The sequence below is a fragment of the Panulirus ornatus genome, chromosome 69 (genome assembly GCF_036320965.1).
Source record: "Panulirus ornatus isolate Po-2019 chromosome 69, ASM3632096v1, whole genome shotgun sequence".
Lineage (NCBI taxonomy): Eukaryota > Metazoa > Arthropoda > Malacostraca > Decapoda > Palinuridae > Panulirus > Panulirus ornatus.
Genome location: NC_092292.1, coordinates 20,753,526 through 20,768,978, shown reverse-complemented (window position 1 = coordinate 20,768,978; position 15,453 = coordinate 20,753,526). Strand labels below are relative to the sequence as shown.

Below are 15,453 nucleotides of genomic sequence, written 5' to 3'. Positions count from 1 at the left end.
CCCCAAAAAATATAATTTGTCAGATGAAAATTTTAGGCTAATTACAATTTTGGTTAATTTCCTCAACAGGGCAGAGCAGGGGAGGCAGAGGGGCGGGCTGGGGTGCCGGACCCAACCCCACCTTGGGTAATACTGGAAGCTGAGGTTTTTACAGGTGTTGTCCAGTTGGGTTGAGGTGGATGTAGTGTGTGGGGTTGGGAAAACGCTAAAAGAGCGGAAGGCGTCTAAGGGAGAGGGTGTTTAAGGGATGGAATCCATTGAAAAATAGTTAATCTGTTAGGGTAATGGGAAGAAATGAAGCGGAGAATGAGATAAGGGGACCGTCATTAATGGGCTTCTGCTTACTAAGTTCGCAATGAAAATATAATGAAATGATTACACGTTCTCTAAATGACATTTTGTTTGAACCACATGTTTCCTAAGTCACACGTTCCCTAGATTAATCTTCATCTACATAAACATACCGTAAAACATTCACTGTATAATGAATGGTCTCTACCATAAAGACAGGATTTTTATTATCTATAATGCAACCCATATCTACTCTCCTATCGACTCCACGTCAGAGAGAGAGAGAGAGAGAGAGAGAGAGAGAGAGAGAGAGAGAGAGAGAGAGAGAGAGAGAGAGAGAGAGAGAGAGAGAGAGAGAGAGAGAGAACCCCCCTAAAAAAGTCATATCAATTGAATCTCTCTGTTCCCCATCCTAGAAAAACCAACATCCCTAAAGTTAGACGCTGCTGGTAATGGAGTTAGCAGATGGCCGGCCGAGCACAGTACCAGCATTGTCTTGGGTGTGAGGACGCGCGCGCGCCCTCCAGCCAGTGGTCATTTTTGGGACCAGGTTGATTCCTGGATGATGTCTGGGGGGGCGCAAGCACCCTCCATCTACAACCCATGAGACGGGAGTTCGATCCCCGGGCCAGGCTAGGGTGGCGATCACTATGGTATGCGTACGCTTGTGACTCTCTCATGTCAAGGTCCCCCTTACCCCATACTCCCCCCCACCCTCTAAGGGGAAGGGGTGAGCTGACACATCTCGCATGGGAAGATGGTGTATGTCTTAACCCCCTTGAGTACGGCGATGTGGTCCTTGAGTACGGCTATGTGGTCCTTGAATACGGCGATGTGGTCCTTGAGTACGGTGATGTGGTCCTTGAATACGGCGATGTAGTCCTTGAGTACGGCTATGTGGTCCTTGAGTACGACACCTTGGGCAAGATGGTGTGAAAAATCATACCGTTATACCGTTGACCTGAACCATCCTGCTCAAGGGTCGTCCCGTTGTGCATAATAACTGTACCGTTGTGCACAATGACCGTGTCTTGTGCCTACAGAGTGTAAACAGATACAGAACGACAAGAAGGTTGAGGGTAAATCTCAGACAGATTAGAAAACTGCAGGTTTAGATTGTATCAATATTTTTCTAACTAATGTTCCTTAAGATGTGTCTCTAACGTGGCTCGGTAAACGAAAAAAATCTCACATCTGAATCTCTCTTGGTTAATGTCTCAGAGAGAGAACTTCTGGGTCTTAACATAAGAGTGTAGCTTATTTACGAATGAATCTATGATAGTGATATCTTTCTCATGAGGTGAGACGTGAAATACTGATGCACAATTATGATCTCTCTCATTGTATGTTGCAGGGTCTGGAATATAAATAATGGGCAAACTTCAACTTGCTCGCAACATTAAGTAAACCCCATTCCAGCCATACAAAGTCATGTGTGGTTCATAGCTAACTACATGAGGTACCTTACAAACCTTTGCGTCTTACTGTATGTATCTGGCGTGCGCCTAAAAAGTCTCACCTCTGTACGAATTCTTGCAAGGAAAACTTCGATAAAAGACATGGTTTGCGCGTAGCGCTCTGCTGGGAGATAGATAGATAGATAGATAGATAGAGAGAGAGAGAGAGAGAGAGAGAGAGAGAGAGAGAGAGAGAGAGAGAGAGAGAGAGAGAGAGAGAGAGAGATAATATGTTTAACTTCTCGTATTTATTCGTAAACTTACACATGTGTTTGTTTGTACTTGGGTTTCCCTGTTTTTTCACATTTTTAGTGTTTAGTTGTTTTGTATATGTTATTCGTGTATATACTTGCATAGGTCTTTATTGTTTATATGTCCATGAAAATTTGTGATTGTATATACATGTGCTTTTGCTTTGTATCAGTATTTTTTTGCCAGTGTATGTGTGTGTGTGTGTGTGTGTGTGTGTGTGTGTGTGTGTGTGTGTGTGTGTACTTCTTGCAGGCACACACGTAACATACCACTAGGAATAATTACAATTATTCCAGAAAAACATCTAAGACAGTTGTACGTGGCTATACGCTCCAGTCTCCAGTACAAAGCCGCTCTTTTACTTGCCTTAAGCTTCTCTAAATCTCCTTTAGATGATTCCACGTCTGTCCTCCTCCTCCTCCTCCTCCTCCTCCTCCTCCTCTTCTCATCATGCTGAATCAACATCCTCTCCCATACGTTCCTCGCTCAGGGTCGTCACGCTACTTACCCATCTTCAAGAGGGCAAGGTGTGAGGCCCTACGGGCTTACCTCCTCGACTCTGTTTCGCGTCTGTCTACCAATCCAGACTTTTTCTTCATGGAAATATGCTTTGGTACAACTCATCCTGAGGAAGATTTACCGCTCTAACTCCTCCAACTATCACCCCGCTGCTCTCACTTCTGCTGTCTCCAAACTCCTTTAACATCTCCCTAACTCCATTGTGAATCTTTCGTCATTGCTCTTAACACCTCCAAAGCATGTGACAGGGTCCGTCAAACGTCTTTGCAGTTTACATTTCTTTCTTTTCGCTTTTCTGTTTCTCTCTGTTCTCTAATCCATAGATTCCTCTCTATACGGTCCACTGCAGTACCTGCTGGTAAGGTGTCTTCCCCTTTTTCTCCTATCAACATTGCTATCCCTCACCGTTCCGTCTTATCGCTCACTTTCTTTCTTCTCTATATGAATGATCTCTTCAACATCTACCCCTATTCGTCATTACCTTTCCTACGTTCCTCACTCTAATACTCCTGTTCCTCACACTGAACATCTCTCTCTAAAATCGGAAATGTAGAGCATCTCGTAATGGGGAAACACAATCCCGGTTAAATCTAACAATGCAAAAACGTATTATCTTGTTATATCTCATTTCTTATGTCACTCGTTTTCCTGTATTAGATTTCAAAATATAGCAATACATCTCGTAACACCATAAACATGTTGGGTATATCTATATCCTCGCCTCTATTGTGGAAACCTCATCTATCATCACAAAATCTGCATCCAGAAAGCTGGACGTGCAGTGTGAGCAGCTATGTTGTATCATCGTGAAACTCGTCTGAGCATATCATAGGTGGCTTTTCCTCCACGTTTCTTTCATAGCCACAGTGATATCAAGATACTTCCGTCTCATTGATTCTCCAGCCATCACCCATCTACCATCCCTCTCCGTCCACCGTAATGTTACGTCTCCTTCCCTGTCCTACAAGTATTGTATCATTCGCTGCTTTCGTGACTTCTCTGTTTACATTTCTTCCGCTCAGACTTGGATCTTTGGCACTCGTCTAGCTCCTGCTTCCCTTATCTTCTCTGTGGAGTTCGGCCATGCAAGGATTGACTTGTAATACCTCTTTCTTTATTCGAGCACCGAAGCTGTGGAGTTCTCTCCTTTCTTCCATATTTTCCTCTACCTATAACCTTTATGTCTTTAAGAGTTAGCTTTACAGATATTCAGGAAACAGTAATCAGTTTCTTCATTCTCCTTCTCGTAGTCAATTTTCTTTTCACCCAAGATGGTTATCATTTGGGAGTGTGCTTACTTGTGCCACGTCCATTGCTATAAGATGAAAAGGAATAAGCATATGTACACCCAGTGTTCCTTCATATGTGCCGTGTGGGCTTCCCAAATGGTTAAAAACCCACAATTGTAATTTTGAAAATAGATCTAACACAAGTATTATAATCATGGTTAAACATGACGTTTTTTGGTCGAATATTTACGTACCGATGATTAACCTAATCTGACGAAATCAAAGACAACACTTACGGAAGATTTTCTCCATTACTTTACCTTCTGATTACGATGTGTTCCCAATGGCTTCACAGACGTGGAGTATCAATTGTCGTTTCCCTCCCCTATGTCTCTCTGAAAAGAATGAGAGTCTCTGTTATTCCCTGTATTATATGTACTATATTGAATTAAAGTAAGAGGATTAAAACTGGAGGAATATGGCTGAGAAATGGAGGGTACGAAGGGAGTGCTGTATGAAGTAAAGGCTGACAGTTTTGGGAAAAACTTACGAAAGTTATGATGTATCCAGGAGGCTTGAGAACGAGATTAATCAGAATCAAAGGTTGTCTTATTCAATCACATATTTGTGCGTTATGAAAAGTCTAAGTTGGTTCATATAGAGGCAAAGCTGCTCTTGATGAAGGCAGAGATCATTAGATCCAGTCAATGCAACATATGTGAGTTGATCCAGGTATTTCTAGTCAGTGAAAGTGTAAGGCACTTACGTAGGGTTAGAATTAAGCAAGTCAGAGAGAGGGCAAAGTCGTTGTTTGCATCGGAATCTAAACAAAACTGAACTTTGTCAGCGTATAATTAGAATTTCCTAGAGAGGTCACCCGTGTAGCTGATGTATAGCTATCTATCTTTGTCATTTTCATCATATCTATATTTCATTTCTATCATCTATATAGCCAGCTACTTAACTACCTACCTATCTATCTGTCTTTCTACCTCTCATCTATCTGTCTATCTATCAATCTATCTATCCTTGTTTAAGGAGCCGTCTCCCATATAGGGCGCTGGTGTATGCAAAATTTATTTTCGCTCTCATACAAAATAAATTCAATACAACTGACTTTACATACGACTGTGCAATGTGACGGTGCAGTGTTGTTTGTTGGGTCATACGATTGTTGTCTAACGTCTAATAGCATAGTTAGAATTTGTGTACATTTGTCAATATCACATTAAGTTAATTAATTATGCAAATGCATTATATTGACATGGATACATCCAATTTTCAAAGCTTAATTACTATATTTACAGTAAATAAATTTGTTAAATAAGACTATTTATGTCATATTCTTCAGAGTATCTGTATTGAAACTAAGTTGTTCAGAAACATATCTTGAGGCATTCCATAATTTCCCAATTATGATCAACTTTTTTTTTCAGATGTGATTAAAAACAAAGAGCCTTTACTTAACCTCACTAAAATGTTCAAATTCTCTTAGCTAGAAACACACAGATGGACAAATAAGAAAGAACTCTGTATCTCTCTCTGTATCCTGTATTCTGCTATATTGTGATATAGAGAAATAATATGTATCATCTATTTTGATTCTTGACCGATCTTTGGACTAGGCCCGAGGACAATGCTCGTCCTGAAACCTCTGAAAAACAGTGCCAGGGTATGAAACGCATGTATAGATTTCAGGTTCATGAAATCATATAACTCTTAATGTTTATTATCCTCATCTGTCATTGTATCATCGTCCTCATGAGCTGATACACATTAACAATGCCTTACTTTATTAAAGGAACGTTTGAATAACAGCACAAACCAGTAACTTCCTCAGTACGACAGTACGATCCTTGAGAACGACGGTACGACCCTTGAACATGACGGTACGACCCTTGAACATGATGGTACGACCCTTGATCATGATGGTACAACTCAATATAACAATATACAACACTTGAGTATACCTACGTGACCTTTAGCCTGACCTTGATTCGTTAGAATTATATGGTTTTAGACATCATGTTACATTCGTTATCATTAGGTTCAAATATCATTATTGGATTTTTCTCTGTATAGACAATCGTTGTTGGTTTTAATATACAGATTACGTAAGCATTTGTGTGAGGTCATATATGTGATCTTTCTTGAAAAATATAACCTACTTATCTCTTCAAATTGTGGATATTCTTCCGTGTATGACTCCGTGAAAATGCCTCCAACATCTCTGGAAGAGACGAAGAAACTTCAGCTGATCCAAAAGCTTTGATAATATCATTCTTTTCCTCATTGATGACGTGCACATTACTTGCATGTCGTACCATGTCGTACACTTTCTCCAAGAGTTCTTGGGGATTATTTCCCTTGTTGGTCTCGCGCATGGAAAGCTGAATTATACTGTTCGTTGCCTGGAAATATACTGCCTCTCTGACCGATCCTCCGGTATATCCTCCCTTCATAACCCTTCCCTTGGAGTATGCTGCCTTTCTGATTGTTCCCGGGAAGTGTACAGACTTTTTTCACCGTTCGCGAAACTCGGCTTGATGTGATGTGGAAATGTTGCCCTTTGTTTAAACGTTCAACCTTCTTTGGTTTGTCTGCGGAGAATATACTTTGATAATATGCTGCCACTGTGCTGTGTCGGTTAAGTATGCTCACTGCCTGACCACATTATATGCTCTATTTGATCATTACCTTCTGGATAAGCCTCTTGTCTGACGATCTACCAGAAAATATTATGCAGGTTTGTCGTATAGGTAACAGTATGTTCCTGGGATGAGCTAAGTATATACTCATTGTCATACCTTCCTCAAGAATATAATTTGTTAGAGAATTTTCCTCAAAATATACCCCGCCTGCCTGACCGATATATGCTGTATGCTCGCCCGTTCCCTGCAAATATGCTCCCTGGCTGAGCATGTCCTGGAAATGCGTTACTAGGTCCCAGTATTGGAGGGGGGAAATGTGGCTGGCCGGCCTCCCCCTGTTCACTGGGAAATGTGTCCCTGTTAATTGTTTTTCATGAACAGTGGTTCCCCCGGGATGGCCTCCGTGAGCGACTGTTCACCAGAACGTACACTGAACGTGTTCTCCGTGGATATGCACTCTCCGGACACGTGTTCTGCTAATATCAATTCTCTGGACATAGGTTGGATTGACATGAACTCCCATGAAGTGTACTACACGACTAACGACACTCTACGGACCTGACTCATGGTTCCCCCATGGTACTTGACCCTCTTGGCCCTTGCTTATGGGTTCTCGGATACGTGTTGTGGGCGGTCATGGACGCCGAGGAGGTGGTAACTGCCTCACTATACATTTCCTGGCGCTATCAGTTGGACGGAAATCTTCTGGCTGGCGATAGAGACACTCTGCCACCTTCTGTCGTCCCCTGGCATCACCCGTCATCTTCCTCCGTCCTCTTACGTCTCCTGTCATCCTCTGCCACCCATCGTCATCCCGTGACAGTAACAGTGTCTGCCCGCCCTCCTGCTACCATGCACTACACATGCATGACATTCAGCCCGTCTCTCCTTTACCCCGCTAGGATCTAGGGAGCACCTTCCACCCCGTACCTTCCCTTGCCAAGATTTAGAGTGCCCCACTCTTCCCCTGCCAGACACTACATAGCTACAGTCACCCCCTGCCTCCCCCTGCTGGGCTATACAGAGCTGTATCCACCCCTACCTTCCCGTACAGTCACCCCAACCGTTCTTCTCACCCCTACCAGTCACTACCTTTCTTACCAGTCACTAGAACACCCCACATGACCCCTAGCAATCACCCCCAACCCTTCAATACTCCCCTGCCGGTCACCACAACCTTCTATCTTCTGCCAGTCACTACCTTCCCCCGCCAGTCACCCCAACCCTCCCCTACCAGTCACTACCTTTCCCTACCACTCATGACAACCCTGCAGTCATCCCCGGCCTCTCCCAACCAGTCACTGCAGTACACACGTCCCCTCTCCCCTCGGCGTCCAGTTGAGGGGAGCGCCTCTCTCTCCCCTCACTAGCCGCCTGCCTCTCACCCATGACTCTCCCCCCACCCCACCCGATCAACAGCCTCCCTCTCACTCCATGACGCACACACCTCTCTCCTGCATGTTAGATATCTGCCTATATTTCTATATTTCTCTCTCTATATATTCCCTTTTCTTTTATCTAAGTCTATACGCCAATTCCCTTCTCTAGGTCTATGTTATTTTCCAAATATGCCACGAGTGTTGACTCTCTATTTCTATATGTACATGCAGGCATATATATATATATATATATATATATATATATATATATATATATATATATATATATATATATATACTACACATTACATCGTCATATACTATAAAAACCTTACAGTCAGAAACCTCCTGAAGAACAAGTTAAGACACCAACCCTTCAGAAACTGCCAATGCAATTCATCAGTTCATGTTTCATATTGAAGACTGCCCAAGTTTAACATCCTGTGAATGACACTGTGATGATATCTGCAAGTTTCTCCTGCCGTCTGACCAAGCACCTACAGCATAGAGTTATGACAACACATGGAAAATGGTCATAACGACTCTGACATCATGATGATGGCACATCATGGTGATGGCACATCATGATGATGGCACATCATGATGATGGCACATCATGATGATGGCACATCATGATGATGGCACATCATGGTGATGGCACATCATGATGATGGCACATCATGATGATGGCACATCATGATGATGGCACATCATGATGATGGCACATCATGGTGATGGCACATCATGATGATGGCACATCATGATGATGGCACATCATGATGATGGCACATCATGGTGATGGCACATCATGATGATGGCACATCATGATGATGGCACATCATGATGATGGCACATCATGATGATGGCACATCATGATGATGTCACATCATGGTGATGGCACATCATGATGATGGCACATCATGATGATGGCACATCATGATGATGGCACATCATGATGATGGCACATCATGATGATGGCACATCATGGTGATGGCACATCATGATGATGGCACATCATGATGATGGCACATCATGATGATGGCACATCATGGTGATGGCACATCATGGTGATGGCACATCATGATGATGGCACATCATGGTGATGGCACATCATGGTGATGGCACATCATGGTGATGGCACATCATGATGATGGCACATCATGATGATGGCACATCATGATGATGGCACATCATGATGATGGCACATCATGGTGATGGCACATCATGGTGATGGCACATCATGGTGATGGCACATCATGGTGATGGCACATCATGGTGATGGCTGGTGCAACACATAAGGACTCTCAATCACAGCACAGATAACAATCGCCTGGAAATTACAGGAAACATTACAAAATGAAAATAACTTCTGTACCTCTGGCTAAACCTGCAAACCTCTGGAGTTCAGAAAACCTTAAGATGATACCGTAATTCTTGCCCTACCTCAAGGCAAGACACTGTCACCTCAGCTAACACGACAGCTGAGCCTGGCCATCCCAAGACAGCGTACCAGGCAACAGGGAGCGACAGAAGGTTTCCATTCCACTACTTGTTACCAAGATGTAAGGAGGAACCACTGAACTCGGCCGCACGCAAGACGTGCCTGCAAATGTGTGGTGAATGTGATTCTAGTTCTTCCAAAACCTCTCAACGATCCAAGACGTTCCAGGAGCGTAACGAAGTGCTGGAAATATCATAACGGTGGAAAGCGTACAACGTTCAGTACAAAAGAAAGAGATAGATACAGATGTTGTCGATCTTACGCAACAGAGATATATGGAGAGAGCAGGTTTAATCTATAGCCTCCCACACATTGTAAAAAGGAACATAAAAAAGATACGCCTGAAGAAATTCTTAAATATGAAAAAAGCTTATCATTTCATGAAATGTTCTGTACAGTGTTATCTCGTCATTCTCAGGACCTTAACGGTCTCGTCACCTTACCTATAGAGTTAAACACATTTCATCTCAAGACATTGGTCATCGTGTCTCTGGGGTCAAGTCACACTCCAGATGAACACTCCGGCCGCTGTACCCCAGCTGCTGCTCCTCCTCCTCAAAGGTTGAAGGCTTGAGGAGCCGTCATAGTGCCAGACAGTTCTCACGGTCCTCAAGACTTATTTCAATAGAACTCAGAATTCATCAGACGTGTCAAAATTCATTGAGAGAAAGAAATATGGTTCAGTTTGTTGTTTAATATCTTCAGCCAGCTTGTTGTTGAACATCTGCAGCCAGATTGGACCGCACGTCTAATGATGTGCGAGTCTGTGATTACTCTATTACATCCATGATCTTGTTCTTTGTTTTACTTGAAGAAAAATAATTTTCTAATGTTTCTTTTATTTTGTCTTTTAACTATCTTAAAAAATCGGACTTGTGATCTCCATATACTTACGAATCGTCTCCATTCGTGTGTGCGCTCGTCCTCAAGCTAACCAGAACTCGACTCAATCCTTATCGTAACCCCAACGTCATCCTCCACCCCAGACCCCACAAGACAGTCCTTGAGCCACTGTAGCGTATAGACGAACTGGCATACAACCTTACCGACATACAGTCTTTCTAGCGTACAACCTTATCGGCATACAAACTCTCTGGCCTACATCCATACCACCATACAACTTTATCATCATACAACCTTACCGGCATACAACCTCTCTATCATAAGTGTCTGCATGCACGATCTTTCGCGTACAACCTATAGCATACTGCCTATCACGCAATCAGATAATCCAGCATACAAAACTTTTCTAGCAACATCTACAACATGCAACATCTCTAACATAAAACCTCACTGGTATAGATCCTCATCCCAACATATTCTCTCCCTCATATATTCTCTCTCATATACTTTCCGTAATACACTCTCTGTCACCCCCTCCCTCTATATACTCGGATATACACCCCATTATCCTACTTTTTCCCTCATACATTACTTCCCTTAATCTCTCCTTCCATCACACTGTCAATAGATTCCTATGATACCTGATGATCAATTTTTTTTCCACCAATTCCCACATCAATTAAGAATTAACAATACAGTTAGACTCATTATGATGTAAAATCTTTGTATTTACCGAAAAACTCTTTTCAACTTCGATATATTTCATTTTTTTATTTTCTGTATATTTCCCTTGGATTATTTATCTTTTTCTCATCTGGGACACAATATCTTTAAAAAAAATCAACGTTTTCCGCTATTTATTCATTCATAACCTCTCTTAAAATATAAGGATTCTTGCAAAAAATCATTAAAACTTTTCTAGAAAATGAGGATTTTCTTTTCCTAAAAATCCAATTGATTATACGTCTATAAATAGAATATAAAATGGATATATTAATTAGTAAACTTGACATGCTAAAGGAGAAACAATTTTGAAACCATTTTTCCTTCATAGGTTTGATCCTTTGTTAGTTCTCTATTGCATTACCCGAGAGAATACAATATTAGTTACTGGAGAGAATTGAGCTGCTCAGATCCCAAGATAATGGCTCTGAATATTGTAAAAAATGGAAGACGTATTAAGCTGTTTTTTGTAAACTAAGATTACTTCTCCATACCGGGAGAACAACATGGACTTAAAAGTGGTTAACGTAAACTAGAGTTACCGTAGTTTGCCTCGTCTAAAGGAAATGGAAGTGGCCAAAGTAGACCAATATTAGGTTACTTTACCTTGTCTGCGGTAAACAGACGACAAATAGGATCCTTGTAAACCAAGGTTAGTCGGGCGTGACTTGACCTATGACCTGACCCGTGAGAGGTACATTAAGGGCCAAGCCATAATATCCTAAGGTCGTACTGTCACGTCCAAGGAGCGTACCGTTATGCTCAGGGATCGTACCGTTTTGTTTATGGAGTTAAGTATATGACCATCGTACCGTATCCAACATGATCAAATCTTGATCAGACACAAGGAGTCGATTTTCTTGACTCAGAAAGCTGACTCTGCATCTTCTAAGGCTTAACTTTGTCTTCCTACGAATTTCAACTCGCGTACCCGAGGCATTTAACTTTACATACTCATGGGGTTAATTTGCATACACCAGGTTCCGCCGGGTTAAACGCACTCTTCGCGGACTCTTAACGTAGTCAACGTGTTGCCTTTACTGACTTTTAACGCACCCAAGGTATTGCCCTCAGCAATTCCTAACGCACTCAAAGTGTTACCTTACCGGACTTGAAACGCACTCAAGGTGTTATCATCCCTGACTCAAAGAGGTTACATTCCTTCCTCAGAGGTCCGAGGGTTTGAGTCTTAGCATTATCATGTTATCGTGATTATTATATATATGTTCTCACACTGAACCATGTTATCTTGGTCAGGCTGCTATCTAGCCATGATTAAGTAGAAATGTTACCATAATCAAGGAGATATCTTAGCATGAACAACGGGGTGACGTGTTTTGATTATGGGATCTGAATCTTTATGTTCTCAAGATACAACGTCTGATGCTTGGGATATGAATCATGACAGACATTAGAGAATTGATATATAGAATACATGGGGTTAATATCATATAAACATAGGATTTAACTGTATTTACATCAAACTATCTGCTCATATTCCAAAGGTTATTGCACTGAGAGGGTCATGTTACCAGGCGTAAAAATTAATGCAAAATGAATGCTTCAAGTGAAAAACAAAAGAAAAATCATAATTATCAGTTTCCAGTGGTCTAGAAATGTTCCTGATTGAAGAAATTTGCTTGTGGACACATTTACCTGAAATGAACTATAAGTTTTGATTGATGACACATTCCTCGTAACTGGTATGAAAAGGAAGTATACTGAGGTAGTGTCTGGATGTTAGAAGGATTTCCTACTTCTATCAAATACTAATAAAGTCCCGGATCTTGAGGATATCTCAAGTATTTCATAACTAAGATGTATGCAAATAAAAGATAGATCATTTCAGTATTCCTGCTGTAACATAATGTTATCACTGACTGAAATTTACGACGGATATTTCTTCTGTTTGCTAAGGTAAAGGGATCCATATCAACAGTAGACCTAGGATACTTTTAACAATAGCCTGAGGACACTGTTAAATGTAGTGACAGGACATTGGTAACAGTAGATCCAGGACTTTATCAACAGTAGATACAGTAAACTATTAAAGGTAGACACAGACCATTGTTTGCATAAGGTTACATTTCGAGTGGAAAATCAACTTCAGTACGAAAATGAAGAAAAGGATTACAATCTTTTCGAGTAACTTCTTATTCGAAAGAAGCCCATACTTTCCCTGCTTCTGACCATAGCGCAGCCTTGAAATAGCAAGACGTCTGGTGGTTACATAATCAAAACAGAATAATGTATCAGTCGGTTTGTTCTGAGAATCTTAAGAATGACAGACACTGTCCTGTTTCTCCTCAGATTTAGAACAGTCTGGATGATTATTCCCAATGTACGATATGGCAGTATAGAACAACTGTTTATATAAGATGTACATAATTATATACATTTTTGTGAGTGGCGTTTCAGTCACTGAATTTTAACTAGCTTATTTGAGGAAAGATATCATGAATTATGATTCTTACATTTCTTCAGATTATTTTGATTACCTAAATGAGCAACGCAACAATTATTGTGAAATATGATGATCTGTTGTGATGTTACTTTTGCAAGAATAATGCTTAACTGTAATCATCAGTTCCCTCATAATATCTGAAAATAATAATCTTGCTTTTGACGTTTTAATGTTAAAAAAGAGAGGAAAAAATAGAAATACCAGCATTGTAGATCATTCTGTGGATATTATTTTGAAAAATGAGGAGATTTGGTTTGTGTTCAGTCTGCCAACGCCAAAAGAAGTCTGGATTATCAGCTTTATTTACTGGTTTATTGATGATGTATTCGGTTCCATTGCCATAATAGCAAGAGGTTGCCAGCTACTAGATAACGGTCGTGAGGGGACCACTGTTAAGGCATCAGTGGGGGACAGTGGTACGTTCTAAGACCACTGGAAGCGTAAATGATAGAGAGTGGGGGATTCTCATGCCACTGAAGGCATCCTTGGGTGACAGGGGAGGTTTTTAGACCACTGTCAGAATCAGTGGGAGAGAGTGGAAGGGCTTTCATACCACTGAAAGCAACACTGGGAGACAGTGGAGGGTTAGACCACTGGAGGAATCAGTAGGAGACAGTGGAGGGTTCTCAGACCACTGGTGGCATTACTGGGAGAGAATTGAGATTTCTCAGACCATTGGAGACATCAGTGAGAGACAGCGGAGGGCGCTCTCAGACAACTGTGGATGCATCAGTGAAGGATAATGATGGGTTCTCAGACCACTGGAGGTAGCTTAACATGAGAAGCCTTCAGTAATTGATGGCAGACAAGCGGAGATCTGACGCTATTAACGTCAGACACAGGACTCTCTCATCTTAGGTATAATTACAAGCATGTAATGTTCTTCCTCGTTAGTTTGTATCATTTTCTAATACCATGTACGAGTTATTGATGAATGGCTGACACCTACTGGCGTTTAAACGGTGGGCACTACGTCAATTAGTGGGAAAAGGTATTGCTTTTTTCAGTGACAAACAGTTGGTGTTCTCCAGTGGTAGATAAGCGTAGTTCAGTGTCAGATATACAGTTTCATTCACTATGATCAAAGTCTCGAGTGAGTTACATTCTTGTGTCTCCTGACAGTCGTCTTAGAATGACTGGGACAATATCAAAACAATATACACAAACAAAGGAGGCAAACAAGATAAAGTGTGCTCGACCAATGGTACATCGTGACGTCAATCTTGTGTTTATCTTAGATAAATGGTCGGATATCCGGCGCCGGAAACGTGTAAACAAAGTGAAGAAAGAGAGGATGTTCAAGTCTTGGATTATGTCAACAATGTATTGAGTAATAATATTAGGTTAGAAATCTAAACTTTTAAACTATATATCAATTCATCAATCTATAATATATATATATATATATATATATATATATATATATATATATATATATATATATATATATATATATATATATATATATATATATATATATATAAAGAAAATGTATTTCTTTTCACCAGCAGAGCAGGGCGACACTCACCTCAACAAACTCCCCTTCATACAAAATATTCAAACATCTTCCTCTGTCCCCCTTCCCCTTGTTCTCCCACAGCCCCTTATTTTTTTCTGGGGGGTAAACTCCCCTCCCCTGTGTCCACATCCCCCCTTACCCTTACCCTCCTCCTCAGTGGCTACGGTAACAGCATGGTCTGTTGTGGTCAGCATTTTCAACCACATAATACCCCCAGGGGCTCGGGAAAGACCCCACATCACATTCACGCTACCCTAAGCATTAAACCTTTAGCAGAATCCTATGAAAAGCTTTCGTATATTTTCATATGAAAAACGAAAAAGGAAAGAATATCTCATAGAGCATCGAAGGACTCGACCTTAACTCTTTGAGCACGGCTGTATGACCTGAGAGCACGACGGTACGACACTTGTGCCGGACGGAACGACTTTTGAACATGGCTTTATGATCTTTGACCACGTCGGTACGACTCGAACACGGCGGAACGACCCTTGATCGCGGCAGCACGACCCTAGAGCACGACTGTGCCACGTCTCAGCAGAACCACACGATTCTTTGGTAATGATGGCTTGCCCTTTGGCCTGGCCCTTAAGGTTCAGGTCAAAGGACAGGTCATCACACCCAG

General features: G+C 41.5%; 1 long non-coding RNA gene across 2 annotated transcripts in view; it reads right to left on the bottom strand.

Annotated features, from left to right (window-relative positions):
• Positions 1-15,453, bottom strand: part of LOC139747622 (uncharacterized) — a 212,106-nt gene that overhangs the window by 13,227 nt on the left and 183,426 nt on the right. The window contains exon 4 of one of the 2 annotated variants that reach the window (XR_011712424.1): positions 4,045-4,143. This is a non-coding gene — a long non-coding RNA (uncharacterized lncRNA). The remainder of the gene's footprint in view (positions 1-4,044; positions 4,144-15,453) is intronic. The other variant, XR_011712423.1, reaches the window with a different exon arrangement.